The following is a 10,247-nucleotide window of genomic DNA, read 5'->3' as shown; positions in this document are numbered from 1 at the left end:
ACATTCTTTTTAATGATAATTTTGTCCAGCCTTACAGTATGGAACGCCAGCGTTACCTTAAGGGAAAACACCCTCATAACAACAAAAGGTGATATGGAAATGAGCATAACAAGCAATTTAGTGACTGGTTTAAGGATACTATTTACGATGATGACAACCCAATTTATGATTGCTCACCCAGCCTATGACATCTCGCTTTCGGTACTGATGATCGTGCAACTTTTTATAGCGGGTATGCGGTCATTGGGTACACTTTATACACCCGCATTCAAGATGAGGTGAGCACAATGCAAAACAGTGGAGTTTGCGTAGATTCTGAGGCAATATACTTTGCTAGTTCAAAGGATAAAAATCCTATTTTGGGTACAATATAATATTTTGGAGTTATTCAAGAGATATTGGTTTTAGACTATATGGATTTGAGATACCTCTATGTCGGTGCAAGTGGGTTGACAACAACAATGGTATTAGAAAGGATGATTTAGGATTCACATTAGTAAATTTTGACAAGGTTGAAAATAAGGACGATCCTTTTATATTAGCGTCACAAGCAAAAAAAGTGTTTTATGTTACTGATCCTATCGATAAGAAGTGGTCAGTTGTTCTATCTTGCCATTGTCGAATTCCAGATGATGAAGACGTCGAATTTGAAGGACTTGATCACAACGCTATATCGCAATTTGGTAATGATGTTGAAAATCCTAACATTCCAAACATATATACACGAGATGATCATGACGAAGGTATTTGGGTTAATGAAGAGACATGCAAATCCAAAAAACGTTCCCCACCGCCATGAAAATATCAGCAATCCAAACAAAATATTTTACGTCATGTATAATTATTGTCTTGCTCTTATATATCAAACTGCTGTTGTAAACATTTTCTGTTATTGCAGCGGGCGGGATAGGGAAAAATCGTACCAAATGATGCTTTATTTCTTGGCGGTAAAATAAAACAAAATGAAATATAAAATACAATGGTTATACCTAAACCGTTGTTCAGGACGTGTACAGTTATAACAGTTCAGCCCTTTGTTATCTATATAAAAATGATGCTTTATTTCTTGGCGGTAAAATCAAACAAAATGAAAAGCTTTAAGACAAGAGTTATTTCTAACCCGTTTTAAATGATACTAATAAATAACGGTTTCAAACAAAACCGTTGTTTGTTTGGAAGAAAAATACAATAGTTTTTCTTATACCGTGTTTATTAGTTTCCATTAAACAAGGTCTTTCAAGTGCTATATTATTCACACATATATACTCTGAGCTTCCCCTCCCCAACAAAATATCCTCAAACACTGAGCTTCCCCTCAACTACCAGTCTACCTCATCGCCGTCGTAGTCATCGTTATCATCGTCATTGCTGCCGCCAGATCAATCCGGATTCTCCTCTTTAAAGAAGTAATAAACCCTCCTCTCTAGAGATTTGTTTGTGATGAATGAATTGTAGGCAAAGCTTGGAAAATTCAGTCGTCACGACGCTTGGATGGAAGGTCACACTCCTAAGAATGGAAAGACGAAAACTGAATATGATAAGGACATCAAAGAGATAATTATAAGTTTGAATAAATATGTCACTCCTACCACTAGTGGTCGGAGTTATAATTGTGAGTTTAAATAAAATTTAGTTGCTTAATGGTTTTTTGTGTATGTAGAGGATCTGTGAGAAGGAGGTAGAGGAAGGAAAATGGAAGCCTCAAGGATGTGATGATATTCTTGCTAAGGCAATCGGCAAAGCAGAGCATCTAGGTCGTATGAGAGGGATATCGACGCATGTTGGTATCACTAAGTATTTTTGGAAAACTCCTCGAAGGACGATGAGTGGTGATTATTCCAAGAAGGTAATCATATAAATACTGTATTTGATTCAACATAATTTATAACTATATATGCTGACATTAATTTCTACTACACAGCTACATAAAATGGCCAGGTTAATACTGAGAATGTTGGAAACTGGGGAAAAGCCATCAGAAGAAGAGTTTGATATGGTTCAAGAAGTCGTAAAGGAAGCAGAGGAGGAGGAGGAGGGAAAAGAGGTAATAATATTTATGTCTTATATACAGTGTGTTATATGATTTGGAAAATCAGTACGTGTTATATGGACAGGTGTTAATGTATATAAGGAAGCCAAGGATGACATGGCAAGGGAGAATAAAATGGCAAAGGACACTGAGGTGGGAGCCGAGGATTGATATCAGGCAGTTGAAGAGGAAGAGGAACCCGGGAACGTTGTGACACAAGATGCGGTGGAGGTAGTTGATGATCAGATATTCTTCTCATCACCGAAAAAGGTAATAGCTGCTAGTTTATAATTATTCATATCATACACGGTTTTTACTTATGAAATTTATTAAAGGTAATGAATGTATGTGTACAAATTGATTAAAGCTATCGTGAAGGGCGATTTCAAGGTAGCTTGTCGTCTGTTCTGTTTACAGGGGAAACGTAAAGTTGTTGTTCCCAGGGGATACGTGTTCAATTACAACCGGCTTCAACAAGTTAAGGTTCATGGTATACCCCTTCGTGACAAATGCAGGAAAGTGGAAGTGTCCCAATTATATAAAGAGGAGTATGGGGAAGTAAAAATACAATTTCCTAATGAGGAGGTCACTTATTATATAGAAGCCCTAAGCTCTTATGTGCAATGGCCTGACAACCTCATCAATGTTGTCATTCCCGAGGTATCTATATGCAGACGTTAATTATTACTTGTTCTTTAAATATATTAGGGTACAAATATTAACATATCTTAAGTACTTTAATATTTACATTTGCAGAAGTTAAGCAAAGCCATGGCGGCAGCTAAAGCAATTACTACTACGTCAACGGACAAAGTCACCGAAAGGACTACGTCTTCCCCAAAAAGAAAACCACAGGACATACAATATAAGCTAGCTACTTTTGTTGCAGTCAAGCCAGCTTATGATTATCATTATGAATCGTGTGCATATAAGAAAAAAATGAAAACTACTTCGCTGAAGGCTTTTCACAACCCGGCTGTAAAGAGGGGATGTAGTCATGATTAACATTGAAGAGGAAATTATGGGCGCAGCTGATATAGCCGTACTGGACCCGAAGCAACTGATGGAATTTGTCGATGTTGACAATTTAGATATTGTTCACATTTTGATTTGGATGAAGTAAGTTTTATTAATAATACTATTTAGTCATGTCCATTTACGAATAATGATGTTTGTTTAAATTATCAATTACAATAACATTCTCCGTTCCATGTGGCGTAATAGGTACCTGAATAATCAGATCACTGAGTAGAAGGTCCCAATTCAAGCATACGGATTCTTGAGTTCTAAGGCTTTCTTTGTGCACAAAATTTCATACGAAGAACAAATCAATAGTATCGCTCGTCAGTTGATGTCGACCAAAAAACTAAGGCTTGCCCCCTACAATGAGAATATGCATGTATTGTACATGATTATTGTAATGAATCACGGTTCTATAAATTTATTATTAACATGCTTACATGCATATAAATGAACTAACAATTCAATGTCCCAAATTGAATAGGAAGCATTGGGTGCTACTGGCAATCCAAGTGGAAACAAAAACAGCGTACAAGATTGACTCTCGCGAAGGCAAACCCTCTGACAGTATAGTAATGATGATAACTGAGTAAGTTTACAACCTTTAATAATGTCATTTCTTATTGTATGACTTGAGCCATATATATATGCAAATAATAATGGCATGTGTGTATATTTATGAATTAGTGTTTTTGAAGCAAAAAAAAAGATTATGTCAACTTAGGAAATATGAAAGCAACACTGATCCCAATTTTATCACGTCATTAGTAAGTGTATTCTTAATAATTAGTCGTATCATTTAATTTATGTTTATGTGAGAGGTTGATTATCTAATTCAGCTGACTTGTGTGTGATTTATATAATAGTCTCCTAAAGCACCACACGACAAACAATTCGCTTTTTACATTTGTCCGTCCATGTGGGAGGTTATCTACGGAAAATTTTCTACCATTCCGATACGGGTTAGTGTGATTTAAAAACTATTTCAGACGTAAATTGAGTTCAATTCTGTATACTTTCATGTATTATATCTATTTTGATTATGTATATTTTGAATTATAGTTTCCACTAATACTCAACAAAGCCCCAGAATATTCGTCAGAGGACATCACCCAGTTGAGAAATATGTGGGCCAATTATGTTGTTTCATTAGCGGAGTCTCAATAGTTTGCTCATGCTTTATGTACGTGTGTATATATAGAGCCGATGTGTGTTGGCTTCTTTTGTCTTTTTGAGGAAGTTGTGTATTGGCTTTTGATCATCCTGTTTGTACTGTTTTTAAACTGGGTTTAATTGATCACGGGGTGTAATATTTTGATGCAGGATTGAATTTTTGTAGTGCACAGCTACTGGAATGCTATTTTTCAGCAGCTGCTGAAAAAAAAGCCAGCAGCTGCTAGAAACGCTGCTGAAAAAATAGCATTTCAGCAATAACGGTTAAAATCAACCCGTTGTAAACAATTATTTGACAACAGTTTTATTTAGATAAATAACCGTTGACATATTTTCCCTCCCATTCAAATTGCCAAAAATATAAGATAACGAACGATAACCGTTGTCGTATTCAAAACTTTTACAATGGTATATTTAAGCAGAACCGTTGTCAAAGTTTTATCAATAAAAATAGATAACGGTTACATACCGTTGTCAATAGATAAATATAAAAAGGGTTCTGCACGCAATAAAACCGTTGTTAAATTTTGACATTCAATTAAATAAGATAACGAAATGAACCGTTATCATATAAAATATTTAACAATGGTTTTGGAACCACTAAACCGTTGTCAATAGTAAACTAGGAAAACGGATTTTAAACCGTTATTAAGATTTAATAACGGTTTCATAAAAGTATACCCGTTGCTATAAACATATTTAACAACAGTTTTATAACGGTTTTTGAGTTGTGATAACGGTATTATATATCCGTCATTGATGTTATATAACGGTCGCTTGTTTGTACAACTGTGGTATATATTTAACAACCGTCGTTGTAATAATGGTTCCGTGTTTCTATTTAATAACGGTAATTGCATTATCTTACCGTTACTGAATGTCTTATTTCGCGTAGTGAAGGGAAAGGGTTTAACAACCTTAAACACTTTCCCGTCCCGTTTTAGGATACTCGGCCCCCCTACTTTTGATCCCGTCCCCAAAAAGGGTTCCCTCGGCCCCCGTAAGGGTGTATTCTGGTCTTACGGATGTTCGAATGCAATGAACAAGAGAAAAGGATGAGGGTTGGATTAGGCGGACCGCTACGGATTCACCCAATCCAACCATAAACCCTTTCCCATCACATTTTAGGATACCCGATGATAGAGTCAAAAAGTGTCGAGTCACTAGGGCCTTCTTAGACCAAGTATGTTTTAATTAAGGGTCCTTTTGTCGGAATAAAGAGTTAATCTTCCCGTCTCGATGATTGTCATAACTAATGCGTTTTGATTCAAGTGTGGAGCTTCGTATGAGGAGAGAACCCAGAATCCCGAGCGCGAGCCTCTAGCCACACTAGTAGACAAGCAATCACGTGGAGACGACCTTACATGAACCAGTTGCGGAGCCGACATTGCTTGATAGGAAGCATGAACATCAAGTAGTGGAGAACTCATGTTGAGGAAGTGAAGAAACAATTCGCATTCAGGCATTTTGGCAGACTGCCAACAGCCACAGCAGTCTGCCACGACAGTCTGCCATTTAGCCGACAGTCTGCCGATGTGCTGTACTCGTGACTTTTGTTTAGCCCGTTGGCTTAAATGGAAGCCCAAATTTCCGTATTACCCTATAATTTCGTGCAACCCTATAAATAGTTCACATTTTGGAGACCTAAATCTCATCTTGTTTAGCAATAATTCAAAAAGGCTTGTGTGTTAAGAAAACTTGGAATTTTAGGAAGAAAAGTGTAATCTTTGGCTTTGGATGTTAATCTTTCTTCATTTTGTGGGTTGTAACAAGATTATGGAAGGCTAAATCCTTCTTTGCTTGGTGTAATTCATCCAAAGTTTCCAACTTTGGTATTGTAAGACTCTTTTAATCTCTTTTTATTTATCCATTGATCTTTCCCTATGCTTAATGTCTTATGTTGAATGAGTTTATGTTTGGGTTGGCCATCCATGCTTGTTATTTGTTCAACTATTGCAAATTCTAGAGAAATGGTTTAATCTATCTAGGATTGTTTGGAGCAAGCTTGTTGTATGTTGATTTGGTTTAAAGGATGCATGCAATAAGTAGGAAATTTCATGTCTTTTCTCATTTGTATGGTTTAATCTTGTGAGAATTTATCCTAGCCTCTTATCTTAGCATAATTCTTAATTCTCATGTTTGATTTGCACTCATGGTTTAATGAATTGTTGATTAAACTTGAAGAATATACATGGATAGTTTAATTTGTGTATGTTAGCATCTTGACTAGAGAGTATTGGGTGGATAATAAGAAGAGAGTTACAAAAAGGGTCAAACTTTATCATTGTTGGTTACTAAGGAAGGATTACATCAAGCCCTCTTTAATATTGAATTTTCTTGCTCACCAAGTGTTTGTTAAATTGTTTTTTAGACAAGATTGCAACTTTACTTTGTTTTCATGTTACCAATCAACTCAACCCCCCCCCCCCCCTTATCTATGTTCATCTATTGTTTGTCATTGTTGATAACCATTGTTTGTTTATACACTTGTCATTAGTATTCAATAGTTTACAATTCAAGTTTTTAGCTTAAATGACCTTCTCTTGAGATCGACCCTTACTTGCACTATATTGCTTTATCAATTGGAGTAATCTAGAGTATAGTTTGGTTTATAAATTGTTAATTTGGTAGCTTAATTCTAGCATTCCTTGAGAAGGAAATGAAAGCGACCTTCCTTAGTTTGAATTGATCCTCCGTCACTCCATTCGGAATGGCTCCTTCACACATCATGTGAAATTTCGATAGGTGACGTTTGGATCATTTCCCGCAAGGCCATGGAAGGAAATGAAAGCGGCCTTCCTTGAGAAATTCTACCCCGATTCACGCCACAACCGTGCAAAGAAGGCCATTACCACCATAGAACAAGACCCCAATGGTGAAACCATGTATTAGTATTGGGAGAGATTTAAGAAGTTGGTGGCTCAATGCCCATACCATGGGTTGAGTGATGATGACCTGCTTGTGAACTTTTATGAAGGTTTAGGTCAAGATGATCAAAGGATGGTCAATTCCGCTACCGGAGGAGGTTTGGAGAATTTTTCCATAGTGGATGCCAAGGAAATCATTGAGAGACTTGCCTCAACTACAAGAAATTATGGTAGAACTCAAAGGGGATCAAGAAATGCATCTTCAATGGGAACCTCCTCCTCATCAACTCAAAATCTTGAGCAATGTGTGAATGACTTAACTCACCTAGTGAAGAATATGATGGTGAACAATCCAAAGAAAGATGGAGGTCAAATGAATGAAGTGGAATGCAACTATTGCCAAGGTCCTCATTTGGAGGAAGCTTGCCCCATTATGATTGAACAAGGAATTGGAGTGGAAAATTTAAGTGCAATGGGTTATGGAAATTACAATGCTAGGAATCCTTCCGGGGGAGGATATTACAACTATGATCCTAGTGGTAACACTTACAATGTTGGGAGTAGAGATAACCCTCGACTTGGTTGGGGTGGTGACACCTCAAAGAGCTTTGTGAATGGCCAATTCAACCACTTGAGGGACCAAAATTCCCGACAAGGTCAAGGCTCAAATTCTCAGGGAAATAGGAATGGTAATTTCAACAACCAAGGTAGAAACCAAAACCAAGGTTGATATGTAAACACCAGGGGTTCACAATAAGTCGGAGTTTAACAAAATAGCAGCAGAAATTGGACACATGCAGAAAATTCAAATGATGCAATGAATTTCTAAATTGTCATAAAATTAGCAAGTAAAACTCATAAATTTTGAAGCTTGGCCTCAGTTAAGATTGGTACTTAAAGAAGATTTGATTGGAGTTTCAAGATTTAATAAGTACTCAAGCTAGGACAAATAATTTACTCAAGACAGTCACGAAGAACTTGATACAGTTTCAGAACAAGGGTAAAAGGAATTGTTTTTGTGATTGATTTTCTGGTTTGAATTGCAAACAAATAAGGGATATAATTATCACACTAATTCCAACAGTCAAGCACAGGAAACTAGCTAAATAATTTGGGGGCAAATTAGATTAAATCCTCACAGCAAGCACAAAGAGATCTAATTTAATTTGGGACAACAAGATCAAAATAACCCACAGTCAATGCACAGGATTACTCTGAAACTTGCCACAGGTGATTAATCAACACTTAGGAAGTGTTATTAAGCCTGACTTCAACTTAAAACAATGCTCAAGTTAAGAAGACTTCAAATTGGAGAAAAGTTTCTCTGGTTTTTTCTCATTTCATCAAAGTCTGATTTGTACAATGGAAAGAAGGCTCCTTATATAGAGCTCTACATCTAATCTTGACCCTTGAAACTAAAACTAGCATCTAGGGCTAAAAAAGCCTTATAAAAGAAGTTAAGAAACTTTAGCAAAGTCTCCTAATGAGGACGAACTCAACAGAATAAAACAGGTTGCTGAAAAGTTTAGAAAAATCATAATAAAGCACTTTTGTTTCTTTCCTGAAATGGCAAGACAAATCAGGTCCCTTGAGGCTTGTGTTTGGCTTCCTTGATGCTTGTTTTCTGGCTTGATTAGGACTCCTATGACCCCTCAACAGTTTTATTTAGAGACTAGGATCCAATTACATAAAAGGAAGGAGATTAGTTATTGATAGAACAAGAACAATGCTGACAGTTTCTTCATAGCATTCTGGAAAAAGGCATTTCTTGCAGCATTGATAACTCTCTGCTGAAGATGAAATAAAATACCTCTAAGGTACCAAAATAAAGCTAAAGGAGTTAGCTTTTACGTCCAAAAAGAATCATATAGAAATATGTCCTGGAACTTGAGATATCGAAGTTTGAGTAAGATCAGGTCAGAATGAGAGTTCTGCGGTTTTCCTGTGCAGCATCAGCAATTTGAAAAATTCATATCTCCCAGTTCAATTTGGATAAAAATACCCATGATAGCTCAAATTAAAGCTAATGAAGTTAGCTTTCACCTCAAAAAAGAATTACTCAAAAAGAACCTCTAAATCTTGAGTTATGCAGGTTTGAGTGACAACAAGTCATTTCAGAAAACAACATTGCATTCGTGCGTGACAGTCTTTGAAGCCTCATTATGAGAAATTTACACATTAACTTCTGTTGATTCTAACTCCTTAGGAAAGTAGACTTCTTCAAGATTTTATCCATATAAAGAACATAAATTTTAAGCAAGTAGAATTCTAGATATGAGGAGTTGAATTCAGAACTGAAATTCTGAGACTATTGGAGCATTTCAGGTTTCTTAAGTCCATTTCTTGATCAAAATAAGGGAACCAAAACTTGTTGTCCTTTTCCATAAACTCATGGATATTCTTGGGCATAAAAAGTGATAGACTCCTAGGCCATGTTCCCACATCAAACTCCCCTGGTTCAAAAGAATTTGTCCTCAAATTCTGAATGTAAGAAAAAAAAATTTCCTTACACCTTGCTTGATCAAAAGAGCAGTTATATTCATGGACTGATATTACATATCTTCCTCCTGGATCAAATACCAAGATAGCTTGCCTTGGACTCATAGGAGCAGCACTCAGGAGTTCAGTAACAAGAAGGGAGAATTGGACATACAAGCCTGAAGCATGTGCACTCTTATTGCCTCTATCTATGCTCATTCCTGTTTTCTTTTCAACCGAGTCCATGTACCCTTCACCAAAAGGTCAAGGTGGCTCTACTCCAAGCTTAACAACAATTATACCACATTGAATGACCAGCAGCATGTATCTTCTTGATCTTAACCTCAAATAAGGAACACCATCACTATTAGGACTTAATAATGCATTCAAGGGATCATTTATTCTTTGTTTTGATGCATTAATCTCATCATGAACATCTCCAAACTGCCTAAATATCCTTCAAGACCAGGTGGATAACTTGCACATGATATCCCAAATAATCCTAACAAGTTCTCACAAATGTTTGGGACATTACTCATCTTAAAACATAGGAATTTCAGAAATGGACAGCAGCTTCTAACTTGATCCATTACACCATTTTTCCCTTCTAATATATCTGAATTTGCACTTAAATGGACAAGGCTAACTTGTAACCTCACCAACATGTAAAAATGGAAGTG

The sequence above is a fragment of the Silene latifolia genome, chromosome 9, assembly GCF_048544455.1.
Source record: "Silene latifolia isolate original U9 population chromosome 9, ASM4854445v1, whole genome shotgun sequence".
Lineage (NCBI taxonomy): Eukaryota > Viridiplantae > Streptophyta > Magnoliopsida > Caryophyllales > Caryophyllaceae > Silene > Silene latifolia.
Note: the sequence above shows the minus strand (reverse complement) of the source record.